The sequence below is a fragment of the Fundulus heteroclitus genome, chromosome 23, assembly GCF_011125445.2.
Source record: "Fundulus heteroclitus isolate FHET01 chromosome 23, MU-UCD_Fhet_4.1, whole genome shotgun sequence".
NCBI lineage: Eukaryota > Metazoa > Chordata > Actinopteri > Cyprinodontiformes > Fundulidae > Fundulus > Fundulus heteroclitus.
The window spans coordinates 17,425,031-17,440,006 of record NC_046383.1 but is presented as its reverse complement, the minus strand read 5'-3'; the positions used below and the strand labels follow the sequence as shown (position 1 = coordinate 17,440,006).

General features: G+C 38.9%; 1 long non-coding RNA gene across 5 annotated transcripts in view; it reads right to left on the bottom strand.

Moving 5' to 3' along the window:
• LOC110368736 overlaps positions 1–10,811 on the bottom strand; it is a 36,933-nt gene extending 26,122 nt beyond the window's left edge. The window contains exons 1-3 of one of the 5 annotated variants that reach the window (XR_004927882.1): positions 10,692–10,811; positions 10,475–10,541; positions 9,418–9,492 (exon numbers count right to left, since the gene is read on the bottom strand). This is a non-coding gene — a long non-coding RNA (uncharacterized LOC110368736). Of the gene's footprint in view, positions 1–3,830; positions 4,260–9,417; positions 9,493–10,474; positions 10,542–10,691 lie in introns of those variants that run through there. The other 4 variants (XR_004927884.1, XR_004927883.1, XR_002428351.2 and 1 more) reach the window with 4 other exon arrangements.
• Between the last annotated feature and the right edge of the window lie 4,165 nt (positions 10,812–14,976).

Here is a 14,976-nt window from a genome sequence, read left to right as displayed (position 1 = left end):
TAAAAACAGGGTGAGGTAGTGAGATATCTATACAGCTGAAGTCGCTTATTAAACAGGATTATTTAACAGTATTATTGCACAAGTTATTGCACAGTGTATTAAATAGAAATGCACAGTAGTTATTGCACAGTGTATTAAATAGTAATTGCATCTTAGATATTACAGTTATAGTTACAGTTACAGCTATAGTGCAGCATTGTAAAGTCTGATAGCAGCAGGGATGAATTACCTTTTTACAGACCCTCTGATCTTCCTTTGATGATCAGAGGGTTAACACCAGAACGACTGATTTCAGCAAGATTTTTTACAGATATAGAAAGTGATATAGTACAGATGAGTGAGCTAACGATCAAATAAATTGACTGTGTGACCGAGTGTGTTTTGCTTGGCGATAGCATCAGTACCTTTGAGTATATTAAATAAATAGCAATTAGAATAAAGTCTTCATTTTAAATGTCTTATTTTGTCACATTTATTTCCAATAGTAGTTTGTTGAAGCTTTCCTGGTGCTGAGCACAGTCCCAAAACGTATTGAAAAGGACAAATATGGGAAGTGAGCACCACAGTAATTTTTACCAGTTCCACCTCATTTAACCAATGTACCAAAAATAATGCTGAAACGTGCATTTACAGAGCTGCTCAACAAAGCATTTAAAATAGAAAAAACATAATTATATAGAGGGGACAATTTGTTTTTTAAAAGGTGGCTGGGTGAGCTAACAAGGGATTGTTTTTCTACGATTTACTGGTTTGTTCTTTTTAGGTCATGCTGAGTGTACACAGGCAGAAACAAATTGATTAATTTTTTTGGTATGTTTTCCCAGCAGCAGAAATGATTACATTAGCTTTAAAATGCGTCACTGTTAACATAACTTTTTTTCTAAGTACGTGTAGAACTGGTGCATTTGCCAACTTGTCCTGTTTGAATTTAATTTCAACACCCATAACTGAGGACAGGGTTTCTAGAAGCACTTAAAGTGTTTTATGGCCTCTCTAAACAGTAGAGAAAAATACTAAATTCCACCATCAATCGGCTCTTTAAAAGTTCTATTGATGTAAAATTGATGTAAAATTGGTTCAGATCGGTTTTTCCACAGTGCTTCTGCCACAGAATCTAATTTGATTTTATTATGTTCAAAGCATTTCTTTAAGCTTGTTCATTGTTTGCTTTTTTTTTTTTTTTTCAAACAAAGCCGCGTTCTACCATTTACTAACCGGTGACTCATTTTTGCTGACGCTTTCGGACTGTTTCACCAGAATGTGACTTCTGTGGTGCATCCCAATGATGCAGCTGCAACCAATATAAACAATGGCCTCCGCTGTTGTTTTCTGAAAGCCCTCCCACATAGACTAACATGCAATGTCATTTTCCTCAAGGATGACATTCTCTGTTTGTGCACACTGCGAGCACCGTTGTTTTCCAGCACTACGTGTCAAACTGAAGTTCCCAGGCCAGTGGTTCTCATGAGGATTTCTCTCCCCGCAGCTTTGCGTGTAGCCTTTGATTCCAACTCTTAGTTTAGATTAGTTATTTGGTGGATTGTAAAATGCCTTTAAAGTGGATTAGAAATTGTAGCTTCAGTAAGGCTGAGATTTAAGCCGCAAACAAATCCTCCACCCTACACACCCTGCATCCGAGGCTCGCTGAAACACCTTTGAGTTCAGGAGCTGTTTTCATTGACTGGTTTTATGGGTATATAAATGGGATGCCTGTCAGTGTGTTTAGCGCTTTCAAACTTTGATGGCAGGGGCGTCATGCGGTAGCATCTGTTGTTTTACTCTCCACGGCCAGTAAAATAACCTAAAGAGAGATATAAACTCGCCATGGATTTTCTCTCAAATTAAAGCGTAATGTTTCTGCTTTTTACAGTGACATTTGTTATGCATCTACCACAGTAAATTTAATGCAGCTGTCTTTTCAGCGTACGTTTGAAATGAGTTCTTTTTTTTTTTTTTTTTTTTTAGCTACGTGGTTGTTAATCTCCAATTAAAAGCAGAAAAGCTGTCCTTATATGGACACGAAATAAACCATGCTCTCCTGTAAACATGTTTATCTTACATACTCATGCAGTGGTGAAGATTAAAACATATGGAAATAAGTTCTTTACCCATAAACTTAGACTACTAACTATGTTTGAGCGCCTTGTGTGGGTTTTAGCTGAGGTATACTTTGCGCTCGTCTTACTTTAGGCTCTGAATCTCACTATGAAAAGAAATTTGTTCAAGCATGTAAAACATCTGCCACGATGAAGCTCGAGCCATAAAAACTGTCTAGTTATTTTGTTGCTGAATTAATTTAATGAGCTTTGTTAGTTGATGATCCAGCACACCAAAAGTGAATGCTTAGTGTCGTGGTGTGTTTTGTAACAAAACACGTTATCCACCATCACTTTCCAGTGATGTTATCTCTGTTTCAGCAAGAAGGTTCTTCCTGATAAACAAAGAGATTTTTTTTTCTTTCCCCTGTTGTCCTATGGTGGCTTTTCTGCTTTTAACAACATAAATGAGCCAAAAAGAAAAGAAACATTAACCACTTTCGCAATGTTTACAAAGAAATCTGTCTGCTAGTTGTCTGTGGAATAATCTAATATTGGGCTTTTTTGCATTACGTTTAATTTAACAGGGTTGATCAATTACTTAAACAAATTGAATAGATCTGAAATTTGAATGTATTGAACTGAGCTGCAAGAAACAAAATATTGAGCTTTGAACAGAACTGCATTGAACACTATATCATACAGTGTAACTCAAAAAGTTACTTTAAAGGGAATCAATAATACTAGACAAAAAAGCGAATCCTTTATTTCGTTGTACCCGCTGTGCAGTCAATGACATCATGGATCGAAACAATCAGAAATGCAATAAATTCTGAAACATGTTTGACGGACCAGACGTCTGACATAGTCCCCATTCAAAACATATCTTAAAAGTAAAAGTATGGTAACCTTTTATACCCGTTTAGAAGCTTTTTATACAGCATAGAAATGGCGAAAGAATAGAAAATCCAGAAAAGTCATTCCGTTTTAGCCAAAATGCATAAAGTAAGACTTTACCTTTAAGAAAATGAAGAGTATCAAAATGTGTGTGTGCAGTTGTGCATCGTGCACAACTGCACAGACAAGGTCTGACGAGGCAAAAGACAAGCTGACATCTGCTCCGGAGAGATTATTGTCTGAGAAGGCTTTGCAGGCCAAGTTTTAATTAAACTACTTCTAAAGTTTAACCACAACAAAAGCACACAAGAAGATGCAACGAGACAATTGAATACCAAGTCTTTATCTTGCTGCTTTTTGGTGAAAAAGTTTAGAGTAAAAATGTTAAACAATTGGCACCCTTCCAACCCATTTAACCCAATGAAGGTCAGCTATAAAAGATTTGTTCCCTGTAGTTCACATGACCCAGAAAAACAAACCAAACGAGCCAGAGATTAGATGGAGGTTAACATGCAACATGTGTATGAATGTAGGTCAGTTGATTCAACACCACGGACTCACACGTGCCATCAATTCAGAAAAGAAGGTTAATCGTTCTTCCAGGGCTCCGGTTTAGAGTCATGGAACCGGGTATTTACATATTTATATTTACGCCCACGCAAACAAAGTGCAGAGTAATCTGGTTTTAGATAAGAGGAGGGCAGCACAGCTGAGAGAGAACATGATATCCATTTGGAAATGGCAAATAATGGAAGGCAAAGGTAAATAACTCGGTTGCAACAAACAAAATACCACAGGCCAAACCGTCGATATGCAATCCTGAAGTATTCAATCAGCACTTAACGTTGTTTTTGCAAATACTATTTCAAATTAATAAGGTATATTCTTTATGCTTACTCTTAGACTTTGTTCTTGTAGTTATGCAACGTGGTAAAAGCTGTCCTTCAAAAGGCTGCTTGTGGATAATTCCTGCAGATCCACAGAAACTCAAACAACCAATTGACTGAATAATCTGACTCCATGTTTGTAAGAAGATAACTCTTCTCAGTACCGATCAAGAATTCCCAGAAAGCGAGAAGAAGGGAACAAACAACCAAGACATAATGAGACAAGCCTTTTATCTCTCTCTCTCTCTCTCCCTACCTTTAGACAGCTCTGCTGCATCATGTTTGTTAATCAAAGCGCACCATCTTTTGACTCTAACGTCATATCAACTCTACAGACGTAACACTTGTGTTGTTGTTCTCTTCTAACGCGAAGCCGTTGAACAAACTATTCCCTAACATACCTAACATTCTTTTAACTGTGAGAACAGTCAATAAATGGAGTTAAAAGAAATTTGCTGTAAAAGCACACGTTTCAGGACACAAACACCTAACCTGTCTGTTTAGCTGTGACACTGTCCTGGGGGGGGCAAATCATCTGCCATTACCCTCCCTCACATAGAAAGTGTTCCTGGATCAATGTGTGCTTCTGTGCTCGGTTTCTGCTCTATCTTCTGAAACCCCACTGGGCCTGGTTCTGCAGGAGGTTTCCTTCCTGGTAAAGGGGAGTTAGCTCTCCACCGTTGCTCTTCATGCATGCTCGGTATGAGGGATTGCTGCATAATAATAATGCAGGCAACTGTCCACTGTGGCTCACTCCTCTTTCTGGAGGAGTGAACGCTGCTTGTCAAGACTCAATGCAATCTGCTGGGTTTCCTCAGATAGGAAACGTTTGACCAATCTGTCTGTCTGGTTTGATAGAATTTTACTTTGTAAAGTGCCTTGAGGTGTTGTGTTGTGAATTGGTGCTAAATATATGTTTCAATTATATCCTCTGGCCGCTGTCTCATAAGGAATTTGTAGGGGATCCTACTAATAGTTGTCCTGCCAATAGATTCTCCCCCCTGAGCTGCCAGTCTTTGCAGCTCCTCCAGAGTTACCACGGGAATATTTTGGCTGCTTCACTGATCAATGCTGGTCAGTTTGGATGGAGGGTATTGACTTGTTCTGGTTATAGACGGGCGACCTGTACAGGGTGTACCCCGCCTTTCACCCATTGACAGCTGGAGATAGGTCCCAGTACTCCTCGCGACCCCACAAGGGATAGTTGTGTTAGAAAGTGGATGGATGGATTGACTTGTTGGGTTTGAAGTTGTGACAATAAGGTTTAAATTTTTAGATGTCTACAGTCTTCAAAAAGCTGTTCTTGAATTTTCTCAACAATGATAAAATGTGAGCACTGGGTCAAGATGAGGGAATATTTTTGAAAGACACACTCACAAGACACTTCTAGATAGAATGTTGACAAGATTACCCGAGTCCTGGACTTTTCGACTTTGTTACCTACTTTTCGAGAGACGGATTTAAAGGTTGGGGAGCTTCATCTTCTTCTGATTCAGCAAACAGCTGAGCCCGAAGAACCTCAAGGCTTTTTTCCGATATTAGGGAGGTAACCTATTCTTCAGAACTTTAGCGGTGCTTTGACAGCTGAGAGGAAATGACAGTGAAGTAGGTCGGTGATCCTTCCTTTCTGAGTTTCAGGCGCACACGTCCCTGTAGCCAAAGAAGAGAGAGTGAGCTTGTTTGTCTTGTCCGTGAGCCAGGACGCAGCTTTCCCTCAGGAAACTCCTGAAAAACGCAGCGTCAGACCTGAATAGTGCTTTGTGAGTCCAACCCGGCAGCTGAGGCAGCAACAGGAAAAGCTAGAAGGATTTCAAGCCCTTTTCCTTGCTTTATTTGAATCTCTGCGACACTTAGAAAAGCCATTGTTAGTGGACGGCTCAGGTAACAGGATATGACAAAGATATGGAGCAACTGAAGCTTGGTGAGCTCTGTAACCTCGCAACCCTACAAAGTGTCCTTGGTTGCACTTTTATTACCGCACCTTATGTCGTCTTTCACCGAATAAAGCTAGTCAATTCTGGGAAGTTCTTGCAGACACTTCAGTTCATGCAACAGATTCCAAGTCAGTCACACATCAGCATTAACTTACAGTATATTTGTTTTCATTTTCTATATTAAAATGAACCTAAGGATGAATGAATTCCTTGGCTGTTTTGAGCCTCTGACGCAAAGAAGAAGCAGCGCTGATTTATCCTTGACCTTGTTTGGCCACATAAACCTTGCCCCGTGGGGAAAAGCCATTGTGTTTTTCCATATGTTGTTTGCACAGCCAAGCTCTTCCTGTGTTGTTACTCCAAACCTGACACGGTCTTTACTCTGTTTTTTTGTGTGAAACAATCAACCTGGACAATAAGCAACCAGAAGGCAAACTGTTATCAAAGGTTCAGGCTTAGTAGCATATACACTTTTTCTGAAATATCGGTGACATTTTTAAACCTTTACCATCGCATCTTTTTGCAAGAAAGGGATTTTAAGGAAAATTTTGAATATGATAAAGCATCTACACAGTTTCAAGGAGTGTCAACAATTTGGAAGACAAAAATAAACATTACAACGACATCTTGATTGTTTTAAGTAACTTTTAACATGCTAACTTGTGAAAAGTGTCAAGTTGGGATTAAAAAGAGTGGACGTCATACTTTATATACACCCCTGGATCACTACAGTAGCTAAAGCTGTTCAGTTGATTTTCAACAAATGATCGGTGAATCACCCAATCACATGGCAGCATTTAGGCATATCTAGATGCAGAAAAGATGACTCGCTGAAGTTTGAAACAAACATCGGAATGGGGAAAGAAAGATGATTTAAGTGACTTTCATTGCACATGGTTATTGGTGCCAGACAGGCTGATCTTAGTATCTCATAAACGGTTGATCCACTTTGATTTCACACAAAACACATCTGTCTGGTCTGAAGTATAGTAAATATCCAAGAAGTCGAGGTTGTACAGATCAGAATACACCACTAAGATATGCGAAACAATGCATACCTGGGTGTAACTCCGGTCAGCTGAGAACAAGGAACTGAGGCTCACCAAAATCAGACTAATTGAAAAAAAACATTGCTTGGTCAAATGTGTCTCAATTTTAACTGCGGCATTCAGACTTCTAGGTTCCGAATTTGCCATAATCAACACGAAACGAACGGGTCCTGCTTTGGTTCAGTGGTTCAGACTGGTGTGGATGATGGTGTAAGGACGTGACGATATTTTCTTGGCATGCTTTGGATACCTTAGTATCAAATGAGCATTGTTTAAATGCCGCCGCCTACATGAGTACTGTTGCTGCCCATGTCAATCCCTTCATGACTACAGTGTACCCATCCTCAGATGGCTTCATCAAGCAAAAGCAACTCTGTCACATGCTTCAAATAATCTCAAACGGGTTTCCTGGAAATTACAATGAGTTTCCTGTACTCCAAAATCTCTGAGAAATGTTTCTCACTCTGGTTGTAACAACAAGGTGTACCTAATAAATTGGCGGGTGAGCAATATAAACCTTTTTTGATAGTTAACTTTTTACAAACTTTATAGTCTTTAGTACATGAGTCAGTCAAGATAACAAATAATAACCAATTTTATGAGCTTAAAATCTTTTTATTATGAAGAAAATTATTACTTAGTTGCTGAGGAAATCAGGGGAATCAGGGCAAAGTCTATGGGGTAAGGTTTGTCAACGCAAACTGTATTCATAAAAGTAATTTCCCCATAAAAGTCAGCACACACACACACACACACACACACACACACACACATAAAGCGTGCGTGCATAAAACCTCTGGCTGGAGAGTGTTGCGTGTGAAGCCTGTTGAGTCTGCAGAGCAAGACAGTCCCCTCCACTGATCTCTAGAGTCTGTCTGTGTCAGAGAGAGTTATGCAACACGGGCTTGGCTGCGCCACATGCTGACTTCTGATTGGCTCCATGGGAGTTACTGATTTCAAAGGCCCGCCCCTTAAAACGGTTCCTCTGTGTAGTCGCTCTGTGTGCAGGACTGTTTTGAATGACTGTTCTCTATTACAGAGCAGTCATGGTGGCGTTTTGGCAGCTGGATCAAATATTTTGAGCTAATAAACCAAATGTATAATTTAACCTTTTTTGCAGGAGGGGGGAAAGTGGGCGAAGTGAGGGAACAAAAAACACATTAGAAGGGTAAAGACCAAAATATAGAAGGTCCTATAAATCCTAAGGTATGTAATAATAAAAAAAAATATCTTATTATGATGGCTTATCAAATGTAGGAGACCAGCAGTGACGAAAACATCTGCAGTAAGCTGCATTTGTCTCTCAGAGGTGAAAAGGTAGATTTTGTCCTCCAAGCAGAACGGATCTGTGTTTTACCTAAAGCTGGTTTGTAATGCTTTCAACTATTCAATGACACACCTGGATTAGAACGCTCTGAATGTAGAAGTCACATTTCAGTCGAGCATAATTTAACGTTTGATCCAGTTGCGAGTTAGGGTTAGTTGCGAGTGCTTCAAGAGTTAAGCTGTGATGTTCAAATGAAGCACCTAAAATCAGACCTAATGAACAAGAAAAGTTTCGGTTTTACCAAATAATCATACTTAGTTCAATTGCCCACATGCTCTTTAACAGGAAGCTGCATCTTTGTAACTAAAACATTTTTCATCTGCTCCTCTTCTTTCAGATTTCATTGAGGAATAAATCAGTAGAAAATGTGTAAAACAACGCGTGTGATGATGAATAAGCAAAAATAAGCAAAAGCTTTGGTAGTCACCTTTTTTTAACTCGGGCTAATTTGCAACCCTAATCATAAAACATGATTATGAAATACCTTCATATTAACAAATAAGATGTCAACGCAGAAGAACCAAATTTCAAAAAAATGCTTTTATATAAACTATTATATCAGAAGGATGGTGACTAATTCTGTATGGTTGTCCAGGCCTGAGTAACTGTTTAAAATAAACACAACCCTGGTCATCTTGGCACCAGCTTAATCCAAGCACATGATAAGCTCTGAGGCCAGTGACCCACCTGGCAACACCCGTTGTAAAGTCTGTCTGTCTGTGCAAATGGGGCTGTGTTCTTAGAAACCGCTCCGCATATTGATTTCCAGGGTTTCACAAAAGGCTGTCTTAGGATATCCCATCACAGATCCTGTGTAATACATTTTTTATTGCTTTTTTTCCCCCCTTTGAATCTGTTATTCAGATTTCTGCTCCTATTTTGAACATCAAATCTGACCTGTTTTAATGAACAACATCTAAGTGGTTGCGATGGGTCACACAGGGGAAGATTTGTCAGAAGAAGTGATGCAAGACAAAAATTGTCCACTACCTGAGGAATGGACACAGAACAACTCATTGCCGTTTTGAGGGCTGATTGCACGCATTTCAGTTTAAAAATGACATCAAACCTTGCAGCCACAGAATATGCTGATGTGGCATTTTGCAGCCTGAGAGAGGTTAAATGGGGCTTCTGGGTTAAAAGGCTTGGTGATTATATAGGAAGGTAAACAAGTGGTTGGACAGCTAATCCACACAGGGTCATCCAGATTGAACTTGTTCCCAACAAACACAGATCTCTCACAGGCAGTATTAAGCCAAATATTAGCAATGTTATTTCAAGCTTCACCTGGAGCTTGTTTTTTCATGAAGGTCCAACTGGATGTGATCCGCTGTGCTTTTCAGTTCCCTGTCCACCATATTCCTGCAGACAAGAAGCCTGTGAACTTGTTTTTTTGGTCCATGACCAGCTAAGTGTGTGTGTGTGTGTGTGTGTGTGAATGGGTTGTGTGTGTTTGTTTGTTTTTATCTGAAGGTTTCACCCTAGAACATGCAAACTAGATATAGAATACAAGTTCTGGCCTGCTACCGTTTGTCCAGTGTACCATTGCTAACACTGCATTGTGCACCAAGAAAATAGATGTAACTACTCAAATAAACCCTAAGCATTCTACCAGAAACGGTTATTAAACATACGGCCAGAATTGTGCAAGAAACTCACTGATTACTACAAAAAACAAGTGTGTGGCTGGTGTGCAATTTACTGACATTAGACACTATGAGTGAAAATACCCCGAAAATCTTAATGTGTTTTACCAGTTGTTGCTTTTAGAATTATTCAACCTCTGTTTCTCGTAGACTTAAACAGAAGAATAAAGTGGACTGACAAAAAAAGAAAAGAATAGAATACTATCACAATGAAATGTGACATAAATTGTCGGAAACTGTCAATTTAAATCTGCAAAAACAATCTATCCAAATTAAAATAAACTGAAAGTGGAAGCCTAGATTAGGGCACATAGCCAGATTTTTGTGGATTAATCAACACCAATTCGAGTACAGACGTAGAAACAAAACTCCAAATGAATTCAATTATTATGAGTGAAAAATTATCTTTACAAACGTATTTGTGTATCGGATAAATAACCATGACTCCAATTTTCTTTTCTTTTTTTTTCTCCGTCTTCTGTAACTAGACTGAAAGTTTTTTCAAAACCTTTTATTTCAACGTCTAAGATCAGTATTTTGGAATCCTGTCAGTGCTGTTTTCAAGTGCCCGGCACTGCAAATGGTTTCAACAGATATCTGTCTTCATTGTGTTCAGGAGCTACTTCAAACAACTTCTTAAAGGACGGTAAAAGACATTATCCTCAATGAGGGACTGACAGACAGACACAAAAACACACGTTTATATAGGCATCAGCCACGCTTCTGTTATCTCCAGTCATAAAGGTATGTTTTCAGCAGGTGAAGCTGCAAAGAAGATGTTGTTTACATGTTTGCTTTGTCCAAAACCTAATACACGTGTTTTGTGTTTTAAAAAAAAAAGTTAATTTTGCAAAACGAAGCTGCATTTTAAAATATTTGGAAAGTACAGTACTGTACAGTACAGTGTGTACTTACTCGTATTAAGATGTACGTCTGCTGTCATCAAACCTGTCAGTGGTCCTCAAAACAGGGTATTGAGTGTCCCGCGTGCCGAAAAGCTGTCATCCAGTCTTCTTTCTATCAGGGTGTCAGTTATCTGAACTCAAGCAGCTGCGGATGGCGTTTCTAGATAAGCCTCCTCCGCAAAGTAGACAATTAGATACACATGATTTACAGACTGCAGAAACGGTAGACACACACATGATTCTGATTCGTTAAATTCTGGTTAATATTATTTACTTAAAACACTGAAATGCAATGGCCATTTATTTTGCAGAACGCATTTGGATGCTTGCTCAGTCTAGCAGACTTATGCTGTATCTGTGGTACAGTTATGGCACTATTCATTACACCCACGTAGTTTTGATCCTAACAAAAGTAAACCTTTTCCACATTTTTATCACAGGAGAAGCACAAATCTCAATCATTTTATTTGTTTTTTTTATGTCGTACACCAGTACAAACTTGTAGGATAGTTGTTAAGTTGAAGAAAATCTAAAACGTTTTTTTTTTTATGTTTTCCAAATGTGAGTGAGTCCTTTCAGCTGCTCTATCCAGGGGTCGTCACAGCAAGTCAAGTTACAACTTGCATACAGAGATTTTACACCAAATATCCTTCCTGACACAACCGGGATTTGAATCCTGAGTACCTCATATCAACGAAGCTTAGAAATAAAAATCTTAAAAGTGTGGCATGGATATGTATCCAGCCCTTATAACCTGATGCCCTTAGAAAATCCAGTACAACCAGCTTTCTTCACTATCCTCCTAATCATTAGACATAAGCTATCTAAGTGTAATTTATTCTCAATATACACCTAGGATTACAGTGAAGGCCTCAGAAGTCTGTGGAACAAGGAAAAGCTCAAGGATTGTGAATACTTTTGCGAGACATTATTTTTTTCAATTCACTTTTTCATTTCAATTTTATTTATATATCGCTAATTCATGAAACATGTCATCTCAAGGCACTTTACAAAGTCAAATTCAATCATATTATACAGATTGGTCAAAAATGTCCTATATAAGGGAACCCAGTTGATTGCTTCAAAGTCCCGACAAGCAGCATTCACTCCTGGAGAAGCGTAGAGCTCACTGCATCTATAATTCTTTTATTACTTTGTTTACACTAATAGTCACCAGACAAGCTTGCCACCTGAACAGCGACTTCATTATCAAGTGTTCTGTCTTGTTTTGTCTGTGGACATCAGGTTCTCAGCTGGTTTAATGTTTGGCAGTAAAATAACACTTTAATTGCTGTGCAGGATCATGTGAAACACAGAACCAAAGGGGTGCTTTATGTGTTTTTGTACAGTTGGTATTGCGTGTGACTGTGTTTGTTTGTGGGTCTGACCATAAAATGTGTCATGATATAATAGTAACATAACTGCTTCTGTTTGCATTAAGGCTGTTCAGACTTGTATAACCTTTGGACGTTTTATGAATACGCTGCAGATTGCTGCTAATACACCTGAAAAAAATCTTTAGTGATATAACATACAAAGAAAGCAAAGGGTGCGCTGTTGTCATAATTAATGACATTAAAACGTGAAAATAACTGCCTGCATAACATTAACTAATCCACTAATCTAGCAATAATCCTGGGCTTTCCCCTGATGTCTGCGCTCACTGCATCTATAAGTCTGGTAATTTCACACACAATTATAGTGACTCAGTTCTCCGACGTTGGAAACTGTCTACTGTGGATTCTGTCTAAAGAATCCCTCTTCAAGCATTCATCGTTGACGAAAATTCAGAACCATCCATATAAATAAGAGGACAGTTATCCGTGTTGGAAACACTGGATGGGATGGAATAATACAGAGCTGCACACGATGGAGGTCTGAGAGGAAAAAAAAGAGGCTTAAAGGTAAAACAGGGTTTTTAGCAAATATTAAAATCTACACATTTAGAAGGAGACCCTGTTAAACATGTTGCTATTTTCTCAGCTGGATTACTTCGTCGTAGCCCATTGAATTCGATGCTGCTCGATGCATCAATCTACCTGATGGGATGCAAAGTCCTTTTTTTTTAATTCTGTGACGAGCGGCTATTTGTTCTCCGGGATCAAAAGTGATCCCTTTTTTGCACTTTTCGAGGTCTTTCACTTTGAGAATTATCCCGGCAGACTAAGAATCAGCTAACTGCGTTAATCAGAAGATTAGACAGCTTGATGCTGAACCAGACTTCACAACAATCTCTTGTAAAAGTCACATGGACCGCTGAGGCCTTAACATGCCTCTCCCACGTCCACGAAGGTGAGACGCTTTGACCTCACTGACATGCCTGCATCCGCATTCATACTGCTTTCAGTTTCATTTGAATCACAGAGTTTCACTCAGAGATGTATTGCTTTCAATACAGGCTCATTAGTGTAATATTGTACAATGTGTACTCAGACACGAATGAATGAAAAAAAAAAAGGACATGTGGTCACCACGTTGCATTTGCACCGTTGTTTTTCTTCTCCTGCAATAAAATGTCCGGCAAACTAGGCTCTTTTTTTTTTTTACGTTTCGCTTTCCGTCTTATATTGCCATTCATTCACCAGGGTAAATGTGTCTCAATGTGTCTATGTTTTAAGCTGCTGGCCTTCAGCTATGAATCAGGTGGCGTTTCATGTTTTTTAAGCTGCAGATACTGAATTCTCAAGTTCGGGAACAGAAAAATAAACAGAGCATGAACAGTCTTGCCCCGGCAATTAAGAACCCCTTCATTTCGACTGCTTGTAAAACAGTTACATAAGGTGGAGCCTCCAAACATTTTTTTTTTTTTTTTTTTTTGCTTTTCTGTAACAGCAGCTGAATTCCAGCAACCTTGCAAAGCATGCAGGCTTAGGGGGTGGCCTTTGTCGTAATTGAAGAAAATCATAGCCACGGAACGGAGCTGCCAATTGAGAAGCATAAAGATTTGGCTCATTGACAGTCCTGTCTGATCTGCGATTGCTCCGTGCAGCTGGGAACAGGTTAAACGGCTGTAAAACAATCCCCATAAAGTTCACAAACCCGGAAAACCACAGGAAGGCAATAAACCATGGAAGAACATGATGTTCTGCCATCCTGAAGGTGCTCGAAGCAGGCGACCTCCCAGCACAGTAGCAAGATCAGGTGTTATTCTTAGGTCTTATTTAGAAGATATCCAGATAAAAATGTTGCAGTTATATGGCCTTTTATGATTAGCTCACCTTTCTTGGATTTAAGTACTTAAAGCATTTTTTTGTCGGATGCAATGTAAAGGCTTTTGAGTATAAAACCAAGCATTGTATTGTCTGTATCTTTTTATGTCACGCCTATTTAAATCTGGAGAACTTGTCTTTTACAATGTCAGTGTTTGCTGCTTTTTTTTTTTTTTTTGGTGTAAAGTACAAAAAGCAAAAAATGCAACTGTGTTAGGAGCTGTGAAAAAGGAACTTAAGTTAGGCAAAATCTGTGTTTTACTGTAGAGAATCGTCCCACTCAGCATTGCGTAAGGCTCCAGCGTCACCAGGCAAGCTGCCTCCTGCTCAGCTGAAGGATATAAACTTGTCGAACGCGTCAGAGTTGAGACCTGAAGGTGCAAAGAGACATGTTATTTCTCTGTACAAAGTGTTGTCTGTGTTCAACCTGTTGAACCACTTTCTGTCTGGTACAGATCTGCTCACACGACACGCAGCAAATCACCGGTGAGAAGTTTTAACAGTTGCTCAGACCTGTTTTGAAACATATTTGATTAAGTTAAGCTGACTCAGCATTTCTTTCTTGTTTTTTTTTTTTTGTTTTTTTTTTTTTTTATATATATAAAAAAAGTTCTAGGAAAACTGTTTGGAGTCAGCAGAGCACCCTGAGACAGTTATGTCAAAAATGAAAAAAATAAACAAATATAAACAGGGCAAATTTTGTATGAAAGCATTGTTTTCAACTGGCTCTGCTTCACTGAATTAAGCAGCTTTTCTTGTAAATAAGACAGTGGAAAAATGTGTGACTGTGATAAGGAGTAATGCTAAATAATGGTTGTCTCTTCTGTGACTTTTTAAAGTTTCTCCATGGTTTGTTGCATAAAAAACCCAAACCAGGGAAACATTTCCAGACAAATGGCAAGACATCCACCAGCAAGACAGAACAAACATCCCAATTTATAGACGGTTTTGATTTGCGGGCACTCCAGATTCCGACAAAGATCTTGAATCCTGCAAAGAGAAAGCCTGTATTTTTTTGATTCGGCATGTAAAACATCCTCATCAGCGAGCTCATTTAAGTTTTTCTCCGGAGTATTTTGACATGTC